Source organism: Hyla sarda, chromosome 4 (genome assembly GCF_029499605.1).
Source record: "Hyla sarda isolate aHylSar1 chromosome 4, aHylSar1.hap1, whole genome shotgun sequence".
In the NCBI taxonomy this organism is placed as follows: domain Eukaryota; kingdom Metazoa; phylum Chordata; class Amphibia; order Anura; family Hylidae; genus Hyla; species Hyla sarda.
The window spans coordinates 110107239-110127883 of record NC_079192.1 but is presented as its reverse complement, the minus strand read 5'-3'; positions in this window follow the sequence as shown (position 1 = coordinate 110127883).

Sequence of the window (20645 nt, the reverse complement as noted above, 5' to 3'; positions counted from 1 at the left end):
CGGCGGCGTACCTGGTGTCACCCCATCAGGATGGTGTCACCCGGTGCGGGCCGCACCCCCCACACCCCGGTCGCAATGCCACTGCTGGTAAGCAACATAATAACATTTTCTTCCCAAATTCCATTAGGGGGAAAAATAGCACATTTTATCCATTTCTGGTCTAAGATAACCTCAGACTCATGGCTCCTAAATACAGTGATGGGCTGGCAAATAGAATTAATATGCCCTCCTGATCGAACTCAAAATCCTGATCCTATAATTTTCTCTCAAACAGATCAAGGTTTTATTCAAAAAGAAATCATGCAACTATGTTCCAAAGACGCAATAATTCCAGTCCCGTTACATTCACCAGGCTTTCTAAGCAACTTCTTCTTAGTAAAGAAGAAGACGGCGGTCACAGACCAGTGATAAATTTAAGGAATCTGAACAATTTTGTTCTTTACCACCATTTCAAGATGGAAGGCATTCACTTATTGAGAGATCTGTTATTACAAAACGACTGGTTGGCCAAAATAGATCTCAAACACGCCTACCTCACGGTGCCTATGCACCCCATATTTCAGCCATACCTCCAGTTTGTATGGCAATTTACCAGCCTACCAAGAATCTTTAATTCAGGTTATCAATTTCCTTTCAGATTATTTTGATAGGGGTTAGGCTTACCGTACAATCAATGTCTATTGCTCAGCCATTTCCTTTTACCACACACCTGTTCAACCCTTACCTTTAGGCAAACATCCCTTAGTATGCAAATTGATGAAAGGCATTAAATATAAAAGACCTCCATTACCCAAATATCACTCTACTTGGGATGTATCACTAGTGTTAGATTTAATTAATTCCTGTGGAGATAATGATCTCCTTTCATTAAAATATTTGTCTTATAACCCCTTAAGGACCAAGCCCATTTTCACCTTAAGAACCAGAAAATTTTTTGCACATCTGACCACTGTTACTTTAAGCAGAAATAACTCTGGGATGCTTTTACTTATGAATTTAATTCCAAAATAGCTTTTTCATGACATATTCCACTTTATGTTTGTGGTAAATTTTTGTTGATACTTGCATCATTTATTGGTGAAAAATTCCCAAATTTCATGAAAAATTTTAAAATTTAGCATTTTTATAACTTTAAAGCTCTCTGCTTCTAAGGACATACCAAATACATTATATATTGATTCCCATATACAATAAGTCTACTTTATGTTGACATCATAAAGTTGACATGTTTTTACTTTTTGAAGACATCAGAGGGCTTTAAAGTTCAGCAGCAATTATGCAATTTTTCACGTAAATTCCAAAATCTGAATTCTTCAGGGACCAGTACAGTTTTGAAGGGAATTTGAGGGTCTTTATTTTAGAAATACCCCTTTATGGACCCCATTATGAAAACTAAACTCCTCATCATATTCAAAATGATATTCAGAGGGATATTAACCCTTTAGGTGTTTCACAGAAATGGCAGCAAAGTGGAGGCGGAAATTCAAAATCTTCATTTTTTTTACACTCGCATGTTCTTGTAGACCCATATTTTTTATTTTTACTAGGGGTAAAAGGAGAAAAAGCCCCCCCAAAATTTGTAACCCAATTCCTCTTGAGTAAGGAGATACCTCATATGTGGATGTAAAGTGCTCTGTGGGCGCACTAGAGGACTAGAGAAGGAGCGACAATGGGATTTTGGAGAGCGAATTTTGCTGAAATTGTTTTTGCGCATTTAGGAAGCCCCCATAGTGCCAGAACAGCGAAAAGCACCTCACAAGGCATACTATTTTGGAAAATACACACCTCAAAGAATGTAACGAGGGTTTTTTTTTTACTAAAATGCTGATGTTACCCCAATTTGTTTATTTTTACAAGGGGTAATAGTTGAAAATGTCCCCCAAAATTTGTAACCCCATTTCTATCGAGTAAGGAAATATCTCATATGTGGATTTAAAGTGCTCTGTGGGTGCACTACAATGCTCAGAAGGGAAGGAGTGACAATGGAATTTTGGAGAGAGTATTTGGTTGGAATAGAAGTCTGGGGCCATGTGCATTTACAAAGCCCCCCATGGTGCCAGAACAGTGGATCCCCCCACATGTGACCCCATTTCGGAAACTACACCCCTCATGGAACGTAACATGGGGTGCAGTGAGCATTTACACCCCACTGGCGTTTGACAGATGTTTGTAACAGTGGGTGTGTAAAGAAAAAATTTAATTTTTCATTTTCACGGAACACTGTTCCAAAAAATCTGTTACAGATCTGTGTGGTGTAAATGCTCACTGCACCCCTTGTTACGTTCTGTGAGGGGTGTAGTTTCTGATATGGGCTTACATGTGGGTGTTTTTGTTTTTTGTGTTTATGTCAGAACCGCTGTAACAAGCAGCCAGCCCTGTGCAAATCACCAATTTAGGCCTCAAATGTACATAGTGCGCTCTCACTCCTGAACCTTGTTGTGCATCCGCAGAGCATTTTACGTCCACATATGGGGTATTTCCGTACTTGGAAGAAATTGTGTTACAAATTTTGGTGGTCTTTTTTTCCTTTTACCTCTTATGAAAATGAAAAGTATGGGGCAACACCAGCATGTTAGTGTAAAAAATTAAGACCCCAACTTTACCTTTTCATAAGGTGTAAAAGGAGAAAAAGCCCCCAAAAATTTGTAATGCAATTTCTCCCGAGTATGAAGATACCCCATATGTGGCCCTAAACTGGTGCCTTGAAATACGACAGGACTCTGAAGTGAGAGAGCGCCATGTGCATTTGAGGCCTAAATTAGGGATTTTCATAGGGGTGTACCCGGATGCAAGCGTTAGACTTGCCTCCTCCACCAAAAATTCTGTAGGTCCTCCCCAAACAGGGTGCTTCCAGCTGTTGCAAAACTCCCAACATGCCTGGACAGTCAATGGCTGTCCGGCAATACTGGGAGTTGTTATTTTGCAACAGCTGGAGGCTTATTTTTGGAAACACTGCCATACAAGACATTTTTCATTTTTATTGTGGGGCGGGGGGGGGGGGGGGTTTGACAGTGTAAGGGTGTAGTGTATATGTAGTGTTTTATTCTTTATTTAGGGTTAGTGTAGTGTAGTGTAGTGTTTTTAGGGTACATTCACATGGGCGGGGGTTCACATAGAGTTTCCGGCTGGGAGTTTGAGCTGCAGTGGAAAATTTGCCGCATCTCAAACTTGAAGCGGGAAACTTGCTGTAAACTCCCGCCAGTATGAATGTACCCTGTATATTCACTTGGGGGGGAGAAATTCAGCTGTTGCAAAACTACAACTCCCAGCATGCACTGACAGACCATGCATGCTGGGAGTTGTAGTTATGCAACAGGTAGAGGCACACGGGTTGGAAAACACTGAGTTACGTAGCAGACTACCGCAATGTTTCCGCACCACTGTCTGTTTCTTAACTCAGTATTTCCCAACCCATGTGTCTCCAGCTGTTGCAAAACTACAACTCCCAGCATGCATGGTCTGTCACTGCATGCTGGAAGTTATAGTTTTGCAACAGAAGGAGGCACACAGGTTGGGAAACACTGAGTTAGGAAACAGACAATGTTTACCAACCAGTGTGCCTCCAGTTGTTGCAAAACTACAACTCCCAGCATGCCCAGACAGCCGAAGGGCATGTTGGGAGTTGTAGTTATGCAGCAACTGGAGGAGAACAGTTTGGAGATCAAGCATGCCCAGACTGCCCAGGCATGCCGGGAGTTGTAGTTTGACAACATCTGAAGGGCCAGATGTTGCCGAACTACAACTTCTAGCATGTCTGGACAGTCTCAGCATGCTTTGAATTGACATCTGGAGCGCTACAGTTTGGACACCCCTGTATTTTCCGGGCAATCGGGTCACCAGAGACCCGATCAGCCCAGAATCGCCGCAAATCCCTCATCCCCCAGGGGTTTGCACGGGGTGCCTTCTGAATGATTTCAGCAGGCAACCTGGTCTGGTCCCTGCCCGGCGCGCCCTTGGTCCTTAATTACCAGGGCGTCAGAGCATACCTGTACGCCCTTGGTCCCTAAGTGGTTAAACTTACCATGTTATTGTGTCTAATATCCTTTAAAAGAGTTTCAGATGTTCGTGCCTTATAAACATAGAATGTGTCGGCAGATAAGAACCATTAGGCCCATCTAGTCTGCCCATTAATCTGAATCTTATGACATATCTCAAAGACAGTTCTGTCCCCAAGGAGTTATATTTCACATATGTAGACCTATCAAAACTAATATTCGCTCTGTATTTTATCCTTCTTATCCTCATCAGGAAAATCTATATGTTGTTTGTTGATTAAAATCTTATGAACAAAAGACAGAATCTCTTAGAAATAATTCTTCATCCCAATTACTTATTTCTTTCTGTAAACCTTATATCCGTATCTTCTCCTACTCAAGATGGATTAGACAAACCATGTCCTTAGCAGGTATAGACACTTCTATATTTGGTGCCCATTCTACTAGAAGTGCTATGTCCACCAAAGTTTGCCAATCAGGAGAATCTTTGGTGGAGATTCTTAAGGCCGCTAACTGGTCTTCTTAATAAACTTTTAAAAACTTTTATTTTAGACCCGATATACATGTATCTATGAGTTTAATTATAATAGTTTATTTTGGCATATATATTTTATTGTAAGCTTTAAACATGCATAATATTCGCCTCCTGTCTTTAATAAAATCTATATTTCTGTCACTAAAGGTAGGAAAATCCCCAATTATAATTATATCTTCAGAATCAAGGTGATTATGCCAGATCATATAGCTACTATTGACCCCACAGAAATCACCTTCTGACAGTACTGAGACTGATAGGAACAGGCAGCTAACCACTTTCCTGAAGCCTTATCAGGGAATATGGACAATATAGAGGGGGCTCTGCTTAGGACCCATCTCTATGAGGTAGATTGAAGAGCCTCTGAAAAGAATACCCAGTCTGACAAACTATCATATGAATGGTGAACTAGTGCTGTCTTCCTCCTTGGACGTATCATATGAATGGATTACATGTTTTATACTACTTGAGCAGCTGCACAAAGCTACCTCCAATGATCACTGAAAGCTAGAAAAACTAGAACTGCACCACCCAGCTGACTGCCAGGGTGTCTTTCATCAACAAAGGGATTGTTGAGATGGGATAAACTCTTGAAACCACCAAGGAAGCACAGAACCAAATATATGATTTAATAGTAAAGTAGCCCATCATTTAGGAAAACAAAAGGGAAAGTTTCCTTTTTGTCAAAATTATCAGTGCTTTCACACAAGTGTAACATGTGACATATTTTTGCATCGGTATTATGGACATGTATCCCTGCCCAACTGCAGGTCTAGAGACCAAAGATCATAGTGATCTATGGTGCTACGACTTTGGATCATTAGACCTGTGGTCAGTCTGAGACTTGTGTCCATAATATAGGCACAAATATATGTTTGCCATAATAGCTATAGACATATGGCACCCAAAGTAAAGCCAGTATAAATATGCAGCATATAAACATATAATGCTTCCTTAATGGGATATTCCAGAAATAAAAAAATATTTTCAAATCAACTGATGCAGAAAGTTATACAGATTTATACATTTCCTGTTTATGAAATAACTTTCCAGTACTTATCAACTGCTGTATGCCCCGGAGGAAGTTGTGTAGTTCGTTCTGCCACCTCTGCCTATATCAGGAACTGTCCAGAGCAGAAGGAAACCCTAAAGGAAATCACTCCTGCTCTAGACAGTTCCTGACACATACTGGAATCACTTTAAAATCAGCTCTTGTCAATAGATTTTAAATGTAGTGCATACAGGGAAGTTGGAATGCTTAATATCCTTAATAATATTATTGTAGTCTAAACCATAGGCAAATGAGAAAACTTACTATAAAATGAATTAAAATATTTTTACTGTTGGACTAGAACTTAGATTTAATAACTAATATGGAAAATGAGAACTAATAAAAAATAATAAAAATATATGAATAGCCCATAAAAACCCAGCAATATGATCAGCTTAATTACATAGAAAAATATAGGTAATAAAAATGTCACAATATAAACCATAGAAGCACAATAAAGAGATAAGAAAAAATTAAGCCATGAAATTTACAGAAATTAGATCATACATACATAAAAAACAAACATACTGAAAGAGAGAAGCTACAGTCAAAGCAACTGGTCCCAATTATTAAAGATCAAAGAAAATTCCTATTATAAAATACGGTAATCTTGAAAGCATTAGAGCTCCCGATAATAATACATATGTCTTTAACAGCGGCAACGGCCATTGTCACTCTGGTCACACACTGTGGTCATGTACAACAAGTGGCAAAAAATTGCACGTTTACAAGGTTTACCCATTTTTTTTTATTTTTTATTTTGCAGCAAAGACACAAATCACAGAACAATGTTTGTTTAATAGCTGAACATTCTGGCTTTGTGAAATATCCCTCAAATGAAAGGGATTATTTTAATAAATAGAATATATTATTCTAGATCAGATGACAAAATGGTGGAATCACTTTATTGTTGACAAAAAAATAATGGAATCCCCTTGTAGTTTGCTTTTCTAAAACAAATAACCAACTCATAACCAAAAATGCTAATCATTCAGCAGATAAAAGGAAAAGCGCTTACAGACCCTCCTGAACTGTTGACTTGGGATAATTTAAAACCATGGCCCCATCAATGAGAGAGTTGTCAATTAAAACAATTCGAAGGATTGACAAACAACAAAGAGTGTGGCAAAAGATGCTGGTTGTTCTCAGTCAGCTGCATACAAATTTCCTCAAAAAATCTGCCCAACAATCTGAGAAGCCTTGAGGTTATTTTCAGACTCATTGTTCTGCTTAATTTTAAGTTCCGTTAACTTGTTAAGGCACCCATCAATTTCCTTGTGTTCTAGCAGCTTCTTTCTATAGCCCTGTAGCACTTGCAAAAACAAAAAGCTACTGGAGCAAGTAGGAGCCGAGATATGTTGTTGGGAATTTTCAATAGCTGGACAAAATCAAACTGAAGTGGAAAACATAAGTACAAAAAAGAACTAACTAATACACGGGTGCACGCTGCTGTGGCAAATACAGAATGTACAAAAAAGAAAGAAAGGTTGCAGCAAGAGAGTGCTGCTGCAACCTTTCTTTCTTTTTTGTACAGTCTGTATTTTCCACAGCAGTGTGCACCCATGTATTAGGTAGTTGTGCTGGCTATTTTTCTTTTTTGTGTTTCTGCTTTACAAGCAAGGGGGAGTGGCACCCTCTCTAGCCCTGCACCCCTCCCTGTTCACAGGAGGTTTTAAATTGGTAGTGGATCCTGCATGTCACCCAGTCAGAGGCTATATGCCCAGCAGAAGGTGAGTGAATTAAACATGTCAGGGTCCCATCCAAAATGGGGCCCCCTCAAAGGAGGTTTTAAATTTCAATTTGATAGTGGATCCTGCATGTCACCCGGTCAGAGGCCATATGCCGAACAGAAGGGGAATTGATTTAGCATGTTAGGGTCCCATCCGAAATTAGGTCACCTCCGAAATGAGGTCACCTCCATTTTTTGAGTGCTGCTGAAACCTTTCTTTCTTTTTCTGGAAAACATATGTAGCTTCAGAAGAAAAGTATAACAATTTTTATAATAATTTTATTTTTTTGCCAGAGTTTCTAATAGGGCTTTGGAGTCGGAGTCGAGGAGTCGGACGCAATTTTGGGTACCTGGAGTCGGAGTCGGCAAACAATGCACCGACTCCGACTCTTACTAAATTTAGATTGGAATGTCCCAATTCACAAAAAGTCATAATTAATGACTTCTCTACTGTAAGAATAATGCAGTGCCTCACATAACCGCAAAATGAACACGTCAAGTGACCATGAAGAAGCATGCTTTTTATGTGCTTCACTATATGGCACGCAACACACAATTAGGAGCGGCAATACTTATACTTTCCATAGTGTTATGTTCTGCTGTTACAGGGAACCCATTTGTAACCTAGCCTCTCACTGATAAGGGATTAAGTAAATATGTTCAAGACTGAAGCTGTAAACCATTGGAAAAACTGCTGTCATTCAGCTAGGGCTATAAAAACTTGTAAACTCCGATTGTTAGCTTAAAGTTTAAACATGACTATGGGATTCTACTAGGGAAATCATGTTTTATAATAAATGCCCCTTCCTGGATCCTTCCACTGCCCTATCTTCAGTAGCAGATCAGCACACAAAAAGGAGAAGGCAGCAGCTTCTGCCCAACTACCTCTCTCTGCTAAAAGAGCTTAGAAGAACTTGGTGGGCTTAAACTGTTCAATACAGTAGACAGCCAGTAGTCCTGTGGTAATGACATGTATGTTGAAATCCTATAAAGAAAGAATTCAAGTGCACTCACCACGTAGACTGCTTCTTCGTTACTTTATTTCTTGTCACAAAAAGACATAATGCAGGGAGACGACATATAGGGTGTGTGTGTGGGCACACCCCCTATATGTCATCTCCCTGCATTATGTCTTTTTGTGAGAAGAAATAAAGTAACGAAGAAGCAGTCTACGTGGTGAGTGCACTTGAATTCTTTCTTTAATGGATTTGTGCATAAGTGTTGTATCTTCTATCAAGTCTTGCACCTCCACTGCTTACGTGGATCTATTGCTGCATTGTGTCTACCTGAGTAATAATCCACAGGTGTGTGAAGTAGCAGTGCCAGGCTAGCTGTTTCTCCCTTACTATTGGCATGTATGTTGCCTTTCTTTCCTTCAAGGAATGTATAAAATACATTCGCATATTAATACAGAGGAGTCGGTGAGTCGGAAGTACAAAAAACTGCGGAGTCGGAACATTTATCTACCGACTCCACAGCCCTGGTTTCTAATATTATTGTCAGGATTCGGCAGGCTGGTGGTGGATCCTCTGTGTCAGTGAGGGATTGGCGTGGACCGTACTGGAGGATCGGTTCTAAGTTGCTACTGGTTTTCACCAGAGCCCGCCGCAAAGCGGGATGGTCTTGCTGCGGCGGTAGCAACCAGGTCGTGTCCTCCGGTAGCAGCTCAACCTCACTGACTGCCGAGACAGACGTAGTACAAAGGAGAAGGCAGAAGCGTGGTCGGACGTAGCAAAAGTCAGGGCAGGCGGCAAAGGTTCACAGGCGAGAGGACAATAGCAACGGGTACGGCAACAGGCAAGGCAATACACAACTGTAGGGAACGCTTTCAAAATGGCAATAGGCACAAAGATCCGGCAAGGGCAGGAAGGGGAAGAGCTCTTAAATAGGCAGGGACACAGTGGGGGAATCAGGAACCAGCGCATCAATTATTGGTGCGCTGGCCCTTTAAATTTACCATAGACGGCTCGCACGCGTGCCCTGGGGAGCAGGGCCGCGTGAGCCGGAATGCAGAGGACGGGGTTGCAGAGCGCCGGAGCGCAGGTGAGAAGAAGGGGGATGCGGCGCGTGAGCGGTGGCCAGCCGCCACGCGAGCCGCGTCCCCTGGACAGGTCGATGTCTCTGACCGGGAGACACCGGGGGCAACGGAGGTAGGCAGCGGGCGCTCCGATCCGGAGGCGGGAATCGGAGCGCTCGCTGTAACAATTATGTATTTTGTTTTTAGGTGCTTCTCTGTCTCTATAATATATACAGCAGTTTTTGCATTGGCTCTGTCTACAGTTGCCCAATCTGGTCTGTTTATACCTTTACTGGCATTTATGCCCACTTGTTAAATGTAAATGAGCAAAGCATTTGATGTAAAGTTTTGTTTGAGAAATGAAGAAAGCTCCACTGGAACATTTAATTCCTCAGCTGACAACCATGTTCAAACTGTATAAATGTGCGACAACACAGAGAAAACACAGGCTGGCTCAGCAGCAGGGGAAAGACTTGTGGCACGACAGTCAAAATGGTTCCACAGTTTGTCATGATCCCTGGAGCTTCTGTCACAAGGCATAAGGGCCTCACAGGGTAATCTGTGCTCCTTAGGCTGGCACAGTAAAGGGAGGCTACACAATGGTGGTGTCTGGTGATATTTTGCTTTGGGGCATATTAGTGCACATAATGAGCCAGACATTGATATAGTAAATACAACACAGTCTTTCAATTGCCAATTTGGCAAACAAATCTTTTAATGAAAGGCACAGTCTCTTTCCAAACAATGTTTCAACAAATGGCCGAGCAAGGAGAATGCTCTTGAGAAAATGAGTTAAGAATTTTGAGTACCAGTAGTTCTTTATGCTCCCCTCTAGCACTTTGGCAAACTTCAGTCCCAAATGTACTCTTCTTGAGAGGGAAATAAATACTGGTTGGCTTCAAGTAAAATCCTTATTTATAAGTAGTTTTCACTGAACTGAGCAGCAATGCCCACTGTGGAGTGCAGGTCCTTTGGAAGGTATGTAGCTTAGCAGCCATTAAAGAGTACCTGTCACCAAGTGAAACTTTTGATATATTCTTCCTTATGCAATTCTAAAACACTTTGCAAATCACTTTCTGTTAAAATTCTCAAGCTATATATTTTTAAAATGTATTTGAATAAATGGCCACTAGGTGTCGCTGTTCTTTTTCTTGCCGTAAGCCTAGCAGTTAGTTTTGTCTCCTTCCGGCCTGGCAGGAGACCAAACTCAGGAAGTGCCTGTGTTACATAGCGAGGCACAGCTCTCCCTCACTGCCTGTCAATCAGTGACAAGTGATCTGCCTTCTGTGCGCCGCGCTCCTGTACATATCCAAGTCACTAGGCTCCCCCCCCCTGTGAAGGAGAGCCTAACAGCCATGCACGCCGGCAGTAGCTCAGTGCAGCGCAGGATACAGAGTGCAGCGCTGGATACAGAGAGAGAGGACTGCAAAGAGGAGAGGGCGGAAGTGGTCCCTTAGCTGGCTTCAGTGATGTCGCACCTGCTGGGAAATGCCCACTTTCTTTGGCCGGCAGCTCACACTATGTGAGCAAGATAACAGGTATGAAACAGAGCTTTTTAAAGCTTGGAATACATTTTTAAGAACGGGAGGGGTGTTAGGAGTAGTTACAGACTATCATCTGAGCTAGTTTAGAAAAGATTGTTTCTTGACAGGTACTCTTTAGGTCTCGCTAGTCCTAGTATGCTATGGAGCTCATGTAAAACTTCTCCCTAAAGTCTTTGTCCCTTTTACTTTGTAGCTTTAATCTATCTTTTCCCCCAGTTATGTGGACAAGGATAAATGCTCCAGGATGAGATCCTTACACAGTAGGAGCTGATATTCCCAAAGTGATCTCGGGCATACAAGTATGTAAAGAGAGAAAAATATGATTCTCTTCATCCTTCCTCACTTCCTAGTATCTAGCTTTTAACGTCCTCTGTCTGGGGAGAGAGAGGCTAGAATGAGCTTCTCCCACTAACTATAATGTTTCTGCTGCTAAACTATGGGACTGTGCAAGTGAATGGGCTCCTTTCACTCTCAGTCAATAGAAAGGTACAAAGACAGTATAACAGTATAAAATGAAAGTGAGACACCAAATTTGTCTGAAGATGTGGCCAAGTGGTTAAGCCAATGAACTAAAAAATTCTTTGGGGTCTCCCTCTGCAGGTTAAAATCTGTTTGCCAGTGTATCTTTGCTATCACTGATGTACATTTACACACGATCAAACACACACTCCCTCTATCCCGGAATAGCCATGGAGGGTCAGGATCTTAGATAAGGCTATAGTAAATCATCATGTAGAGGGGGGTGGGGTATAACACAGATGGCTCTATGGAGATAGCTTTCCATTTCAGCCCTGCAGTTTGCTGAGTTGAGAGTCCTTCCCCTGCTCTCTGACCCAATGGCTACACAGTTTACAAATGTAATGTTGCACATCCTCTATTCTTCAGCTTATGTGCCACTGAGTTAAATTATGAGAGGCACTGCTGCTCTGACAGGGCTCCTCTGACTTATGGACCTCTCTGGCTCATCTTGTGGCCTTCTGTGGTGGAGCAGCCACAAGTCAATGAGAGTCCTGTCGGTCTGTGACCTACTGAGTGCTGCGTCACACTGCTCTCACCCCACATGAGCGAGTGCGGGCAAGGATAAGGGGTGCAGAGGAAGCAAAGAGATTTTTTTCTTTAAAATTATGCTGCTCTCTGCCTGTAGCTCAATACTTTCTTCCAGTGTTTCACAACCTTTTTCAGGTTGGGGCACACCTTCCGGTAGAATTTGTTACTGTGGGGCACACCAATGGTGTTGTTCCACACTGTCCATTGCGCAGTGTCACACCAGATGAGCTGAAGATTTGCTTAGGGTTGCCACCTTTCTTGCACAAAAATACTGGCCATGCTCATTTGCATTCTTAATTATATATGCATGACATCATAGGAAACTCCACCCATCTCCAGACACGTTTTGTCACATACTAGCCCAGCGATGGCAAATTAACCCCTCAGCCTCTGGAGTCTGGCAGTAAGGTCCACAGCGGCGGGCAAGGTGGATTGACAAGTCATGGATTGACAACTCAAGAGCGGATCATGGAGGGGAGAGGGGGCTACCTCAAACAGCATGAGAGAATCAAACAGGTCTGTAGGGGTTGCATGGTGTTTATTGTTTTAATGTCAGTGTGAACACAGTCTAAAAAGAAATACTGTGTTTGTCCACACAACTACTTTATTTATTTATGGGAAAAAAACGCTTAGAGTTCCCCGTATTTTTACTAAACAACAAAACCCCAAAAGGAGGTACTAGGGTCAAATCTACTAACAACAATTTTAGGGGAACCCCCCTAGGGGAACCCTTAAACTAAGTACCCCCCAATATTAAAATGTACCTTTTATTGATCCATTTAAAATATAATCTGTGATCAACATCAATGTGTGATTCTGCAAGTTGGTGTAATGACACCACCACTAACTTTAAAACCACAGTTGCCACCGAGCTGCTTAACTCCTGTGCTTGTCTTTTATAAGCTCTTGAATATGTGATGACAGAGTGAGCATTGATTGGTAGCTCAATCTTCTATCTGTTAGGAGCCGGTGGCTACTGCTAATTAAAATAACCAGATATTAGCCAGCCCTTCCAACGTTTCACTGGCACCCCAGCTTCGTCAGGAAAGTCTGGTGGCTAATGGCCAGCGGGCGTCTCATGCTGCCTTTTATATCATCGCGTCTGACGTTGAATGTGCTGGCCGCGGCATGTCATCCAATCACAGGCCGGCTTCGGAAATTTGTGCGTTTTGTTATGATGGTTATTCATCCACTCACGACCTTAGTTACTGGTCATGTGAGTAAACATGCTAGACGTGATTGGGTATGGTTATAACCCTCAGATGAGGTCCGTACCGCATGCGTCAATCTCGCGCATGTCCGAGGAACTTATACAAGTCTTGTAGTCTTTTGCATCTTATGCGCAGGCGCCGATTGCCGCGCATGTCATTGCACTTACAGAATATCCTTTGCCATATAGTACTGACTGCAAAGACCGCGCATGTCAGTGGACTTAGACATGCTGGCAACTTATATCCTCCAAGTCAATTGTTAGACTGTCTCCATCCAAGGTGAGTATCTTTTAGCTAGATAGAGTTTATATTCCATATTGTGGAAGGGACATATTAGTGTGTGTATATATATATATATATATATATATATATATATACCGCTATTATTATGGAATACTTATTGTCAAAGAAGTCAGTGATATATAGGGGGGGGGTAAGGCTAAGGTTGACTGTAATTAATTAATGCACTGTCTGGAACAGATAGTTATTATTTTTTGTTATTATTGTTCTTCTTTTTTAGAAGGTATCTCTATCCTTTGATTTTATATACGGATAGGCTATTAGGGGGCAGATTAGGTGATGTTAACTATAGGTTTGCTCATGCCTGCCATTTATCCTATAATTTTTTGACACTCATTATATGCATTTTATGTTAGATGTCTCCAGTATCATATTTATATATAATTTAATTCCTTCAATAATAATACATTAACATTGCTCCCGATGGAATGAGTATTACTGTATATCTCTGCCCCAATCAGTTTGTGTAGTTAATACTAATAATTGCATATTACTTACAGTAGAATGGGTATTAATATATTACTGTCCCTATCAGTGGCATAATTAATAAACTGCCTATTATGTCATATTCGCTTACCCCCCCTAAATAACCTATCTTGGATGGATCGTGCCGGTCTTAATATCAATTGGTTAGCCATGACGTCCATATCATGTAGTCAGATGAATATGTCTAACTAAGCTTCAATATATATATTGTTATTGATATGCATTTATTTGTACACATATTGTTGTCAAGAAGGCAGATATTGAAGAAACGCCCTATCGGGTGGTGTAATTATTTTTATTATAGGTCCTGATATTTATTCTAAAAACGTGTAATATGAAAATCCCTCGTTTAATCCATGAGGGTGCCTGCAATTAAGTCGGTAGATCCATCTTGCTTCCTCTCTCAACAGGATTCCATCAATATCTCCTTTCCTTGGTCCCAATTTCATCTGGCGAATACCCCAGAAGGTAAGTTCTTTTAGATTGTTTTGATGTTTATCTCTCATATGTCTGGCTACAGGTGCATCCGTAAAAGTTCTTATAGTGCTCACATGTTTACCAATACGACGCCATAGTTCCTGAGTAGTTTTACCTACGTAGATGAGTGGACATGTGCATTGAATTGCATAAATGATGTTTCTGCTGGAACAATTCATGAAATCATAAATGATGTAATTTTTCCCATTTTGAGAGTCACTGAAACTTTTAGTCTTACGTGTGTATTGACACATGGTACAATGACCACAGGGAAAAGATCCCTGTGGTTTGTTTGTTAACCAACTGTTAGTGCTAACAGTCTGTTGTGTTAGATGGCTGTGTACCAAAATGTCCTTTAGGTTAGGGCCTCTCCTGTATGTAATGTTTGGTCTCTGACCTAACCTTTCTTGAAGGTCAGGGTCTGATCTACGTATGTGCCAATGGCGCTCTAGTGTACTCTTGATCTGTGTGGTATACGTATTCCCGTATTTTTAGTCACAGCTAGATACCAACCAAGCTGCAACTGCCTGACGTTACCAGAGCGGGCGAGGACTATTGTTACTGGCCCTCTCCAGCCTAAATAACGCCAACCTGTTACCGCCTAGGACAAGGAGTGCCATTATTGACTCCCACAGGCCTGTTGGTACCGGCTCTTCCAGGCACCCCTGTGGCATTGGGTACCGGGGTAATAATTGGGGGTTAGCGCTAGCTGTTTTTGTTGCTAACGCTAAGCCCTGGTTTAGTAATGGATTCCGTCAATAAGATCCTCCACTACTAAGCCTGAAAATTCAATTAAAACTAAAACACAACACATTGGAAAAATTATTTTATTTAAAAAAAAACACTCCCCCACAGGGATTTTTAAAAGAAAAAAAAATTCAGTTCATCGCCCGTAATCCTTCGAATCCGCCATTATCCTCTGTATACACGGATCTGAAATGAGAAGAAAAAAAAACACAAAAAAATTGGTTAGGACATTTTCGGCACACTTTGCTGGAAACGCCCATATGCAATGTCTACCCAAACAGGCAGCCTCCAATTGGTGCAAAACTACAACTCCCAGGATGCCCAGACAGCCTTTGGATGCCTGGGCATGCTGGGAGTTGTAGTTTATCAACAGCTGGAGTCTCCCTGTCTGGGAAGACACAGCCAGAAGGGTCTGTTCACATTATCCAAATGGACAATGTGAACAGAGCCTCAGACATACCAGCCTGGCTCCTGGCTGAAGCTCCGCCCCCTAATGACGTCATCACTAGGGGGCGGAGCTACACAGACCCAGCCGGGACTGGAGGGAGGTATAGGGACTTCTTCATCTTCTGTATACACTATATACAGCTATCTATAGATAGCTGTATATATTGTATACTGCCCAAAGGGTTAACCTACACTGTCCAGCAGTGTAAGTTAACTCTTTCCTTGCCAGGTTGGCATAGCACACAGCTCAGCAAGGAGTTAAGTGAGCCAGCAATTTGTATACTGTATACACATTGCAGGCTCACTGTAAGTTCTTGCTGAGCAGTAGATATGTATATCTACTGGTCAGCATCAGCTGTTCACCCGGCTCTGTAGCTGTGAGCACAGCTGAGTCCCAAAATTCACATAAAGGACGATCACATCGGGTGTCAGGAGTGACACTTGTTGTGATCTTTCCTTAACTTCAGGTACTATTACTCCCAACATGGAGCTCACTCTGCTCCATGCTCGGAGCTGTAGTACCTGCATTAATAGAAAGATCGCAGCGAGTGTAACTTCTGACACCTGTTGCGATCTTTCTATTAATGCAGGTACTACAGCTCTCAGCATGGAGCAGAGTGTGCTCCAGGTTGGGAGCAGTAGTACCTGCAGTTAAGGACAGATCACAGCAGATGTCACTCCTGACACTCGCTGTGATCCTCCTATGGATAGATGTGGTCGGCAGCTCTTCTATTGTCCGCTGCACTGTTGTATATAGACACCTATTCATATTTCCCACAGAGAGTTGTGATTGGCTGTAACCATCTGGTCAATCATAGCTCTCTGTGGTTAATATGAATAGGTGTATATATAGGGCAGTGCAGGGACCATAGAAGAGCGGCCGCCGCATCTATACATTATACAAGAGGATCGCAACGGACCCTGGGCGATCTGTCAATTAGTACAGGTACTACTACTCCCATCATGGAACAGTGTATTCCATGCTGGGAGTAGTATTACTACATAAAAAAAATTAAAATAAAAAATACACACACTACATTTTTATTATTGTCGGCTAAAGTTTTAGTTCTCTGCCCGCCCACATAAATTGGTCCCTAAAAATGTATAAAAATGTTGTTATAAAAAAGATAAATTTAGGTAAATAAATTTTTTTCCATCACTACTGTAACTTTTTTATTTTATTTTTAATGGTACCCTACGAACTTTTAATAAAAAAGTTATCTCCATCACTTTTTTGGATCGCTAAAGTCCAAAAATGAATAAAAACCGCTGGCAAAAATGCCAAAGTTAAAACCCACATGACGTTTTACTTGGCGTTTTTTCACTCCCATAGACTTCTATGGGAGGGAAACGCCAAGATTTTCCCGAAAAAACGCCAAAGTCTCAACAAGAGGTCGTTTTTGAAAAACTGCCAAGAAGCCCAAAATTGCAGAAAAACACCAAAAGGATTAAATAAAACACCAAACTGAAAAATGGCAAGTGAATATGGCATTTTGCAGTTTCCTATTGACTTGCAGCTAATATCTGGCCACAGTCTTTTTTCACAAAAAAATAAAAATAAAAAAAAAAGCCATGCGGCAGAATGGGCATTTTTATTGGTGTTTTTGGCAAAAAAATAAATATATAAACCAGTGGGAACCTAGCCTGCCTGTGTCTTTGTCATTTTCAGTCAGATTTTATTTACAGACTGTGAAGGCGACATAATATATTGTTTCTCTATAAATGCAAGATAATAATAAATAATGATGTTAAAAATTGTCCAGAAAAAAGAAATCTCATTTCACAGAGCACAAGGGATCAGTGGGCACCAAGACCAAGACACAAGGAGAGGGAGGTTTACAGATCAATCTTCTAACCATAGAACTGAAGAAGAATGATTGCACTGGATATACAGAATGTCATTTCACTTTTGATAAACATGATGCAGCTTGTAAGCTCTGATGTTGACCCAGTTTGTAGCTTTTTATGTCAGGCAGTTCCCTATTGTATTAAATAAAATCTTTAGTAAATGGCTTGTTTTGCAGTAACCTAAAAGATAAAATAACAACAACCACATGGACGGACAAATATCAGAAAGCTCTTCATGTGCTGCTAGGCCTTATAGTTTAGGAATTAGACTAGATATGTAGAATGTGTTTCTGCTGCCATCTAGTGTTGAACATAGATATTACTGCACACCAGAGTTCATTCCCAAAACAAAACCTACTGGGGGAGATTTAGCAAGTAATGTCGACATTTATCATTGTAGGTTTAAGTGAAGCATTTTCCTACTCCTTTTTTTGTGTGCTGATAATGTGTAGGAGCAACAAATTTGAACATCTGATACATTTTGTGCAGGTCACATTTTCTGAAATTTCTCTCTTCACATACACTAAAAAGCTAAGCTAAGTCTGGGCTGGTGTAGTTTTAGAGACATTTCAGTGGCTTTGCACCTTTTTTGTGCCTTTTCACAAAAAGGCACAGTTCAGAAAACCCTTCCATATCATGTGTATTGCCAAAATCAGTGGATTGCAACTGTAAATCAGCAGAAATGTGTAAACCAAAAGGCACAAAAAAGGCGCAAATAAACCCTGCTTGCTCCTTTTTTGCACCTTTTGTAGACACAAAACACAGTCTAAAGACAATGATAAATGTTGGCCATAGTGTTTAAAGGAAAACTGTCATCCTGTTTACCCACACTAAACCCAATACACTTGGTTAGTGCGTGAACAGGAGGTCAGTTGAGGGGTCACTTACTAACATACGTACCTTAGGTTTGGAGTAATGTCCTACTAAGTTCCTCTTCTATCTTCACTGAATTGCGCACTGGAGGCGGGCCTTGTCGGCTGTATTTGCATATTCATCAGCACTGGTCTCCACATCCTAGTGCTGGTTACGTGAGCATATGTGCCTATTGAGTGCTTACAAAGATAGGAGAGGATCTTTGGTGGGACATTACTCCGGACCTAAGGTATGCATGTTAGAAAGTTACCCCTCAACAGACTCCTGTTCACCCACATTTTAACCTAGTGTATTGGGTTTAGTGTGGGTGAACAGGATGACAGTTTTCCTTTAATACATTAGCCTAAACATAAATCTGATGTGCCAAATATATTGACATTTTGCATCTGTGGCTACCAGCTGACCTATATATTTACTACAATTTACACCAGTTTTAAAGGAAAAATGCAGTGCTAAACTTTTAACTCCAATAGTGCCCGGGTTGCAAAAACTAAAAAACAAACTTTAACTCACCTTCCTATGTTCCCCCGTTTTGCCAATATCAGTGTACCGTTCCTCCGACGCTGCTCGGCTCCTTGCATCTAAGGCTCGGAAAGTCACACTGCGGTCAGCGTATCGCCGACGTATTAGCCTAAACGTATTATGTAGAGGTCTTATATAGAGGTATTATATAGAGGTCTTGTTAACCCTGGTGGGGTTAAATTGTTGTTAGAGCCAGAGAAAAAAAAACCACTAAAGGAGTGGTTAGAAAGGTAGGAAGAAAACAAGAAGAGAGCAGAGTCCTTAAAGGGGGTACTCCATCCCTAGACATCTTATCCCCTATAAGGACATAAGATGTCTGATCGTGGGGGTCCCACAGCAGAGACCTCAGCAATCTCAGTGTAGCACTCAGCGTTCTTTTAGAACACTGGGTGCTGGCGGCGGGGGTCGTGACATCCAGTGATTTCACACCACGCCCCCTCAATGCAAGTCTATGGGAGGGGGTGTGGTGTGATATCACAAGGGGCGTGATTGTGATGTCAACAAAATATTCAGAACAATGGGGCAGCAGAGTACCCCTTTATGACCAAATGAGCAGAGACTACTGAGGAGGAGTTGGTGATCTACAGTGTTAAACTCCACACAGAGATCTAAAAGAATCAATAGAGAGAACTTACCTTCTGATTTGGCTGTCATGAGATAATTAGTGACTTTGGTTAGGGGGTAAAGGGTGAGAGAGTGGATTAGGTGGGAATAGACTAAGAGGTCCAGGAGTTTGGAGATAAAGGAACGATTGGGAACAGGTCTATAGTTAAGCTGCACAGGCTGGGTTTTATTTCAGTAATGGGGTTATGTTTAACCCCTTTACGACCATGGACGTCTATACTCATCCATGTGCCATTAACGGGGAATGGTGCGGGCTCCCGGCGCCGGCCCCCAGCTGATTCCTGTAGCTGGGGGCCAGCGTTAATAGCCGACATGCAGTGATCGCTGCGGACGGCTATTAACCCTTTAAATCGCCAGGCGTCTAAAGGTGCCTTTATCCGTCCCAGGTGGTCCAGTGGGGTTGATCGACCCCCCGCACAGCGTGATCACGGACCCCCCCCCCCCCCCACAGCTCAATCCACTGCTGAGATAGCCTGAGGGCATACCTCTCCTTCCATGTGGGCTCCTGCGCTGAGAATGATAAAGCCTGGCAGAACCAGGCTGTATCAATTGAGCGAAAAGCATACAGATAAATGTGATTCTATGAAACCACATTTATCAGTATGAGGGATCAAATGATTCCTCCTAAAAGTCCCCTAAAAATGTTTAAAAAAACAAAGTTTAAAAAAAGTTTTAAAACACACATTAACCCCTTCCTTATTAAAAGTTTAAATCACCCCCTTTTCCCAAATTCCATATAAAAAAATATATAAACATAAGAAAAATAAACATATGTGGTATCGCCGCGTGGGTAAATGTTCGAACTATAAGAATATATCATTAATTAAACCGCAAAATCAATGGCGTACGCGCAAAAAACTTTCAAAGTCCAAAATAGCCTTTTTTTCACTTTTTATACCATAACATTTTTTAGAAAAAGCAATCAAAAAGTCAGATCAAAACAAATTAAATAAATAATTATTAATTGTCGTGCATGTACTAATGATTTTTTCCAGAAGTCCGACAAAATTAAACCTATATAAGTAGGGTATCATTTTAATCATATGGACCTACAGAACAAAGATAAAGTGTCCTTTTACCCAAAAATTTACTGCGTAGAAACAGAAGCCCCAAAATTTACAAAATGGTGTTTTTTCTTCAATTTTGTTGTACAATGATTTTTTTCCATTTCATTGTAGATTTTAGGTAAAAT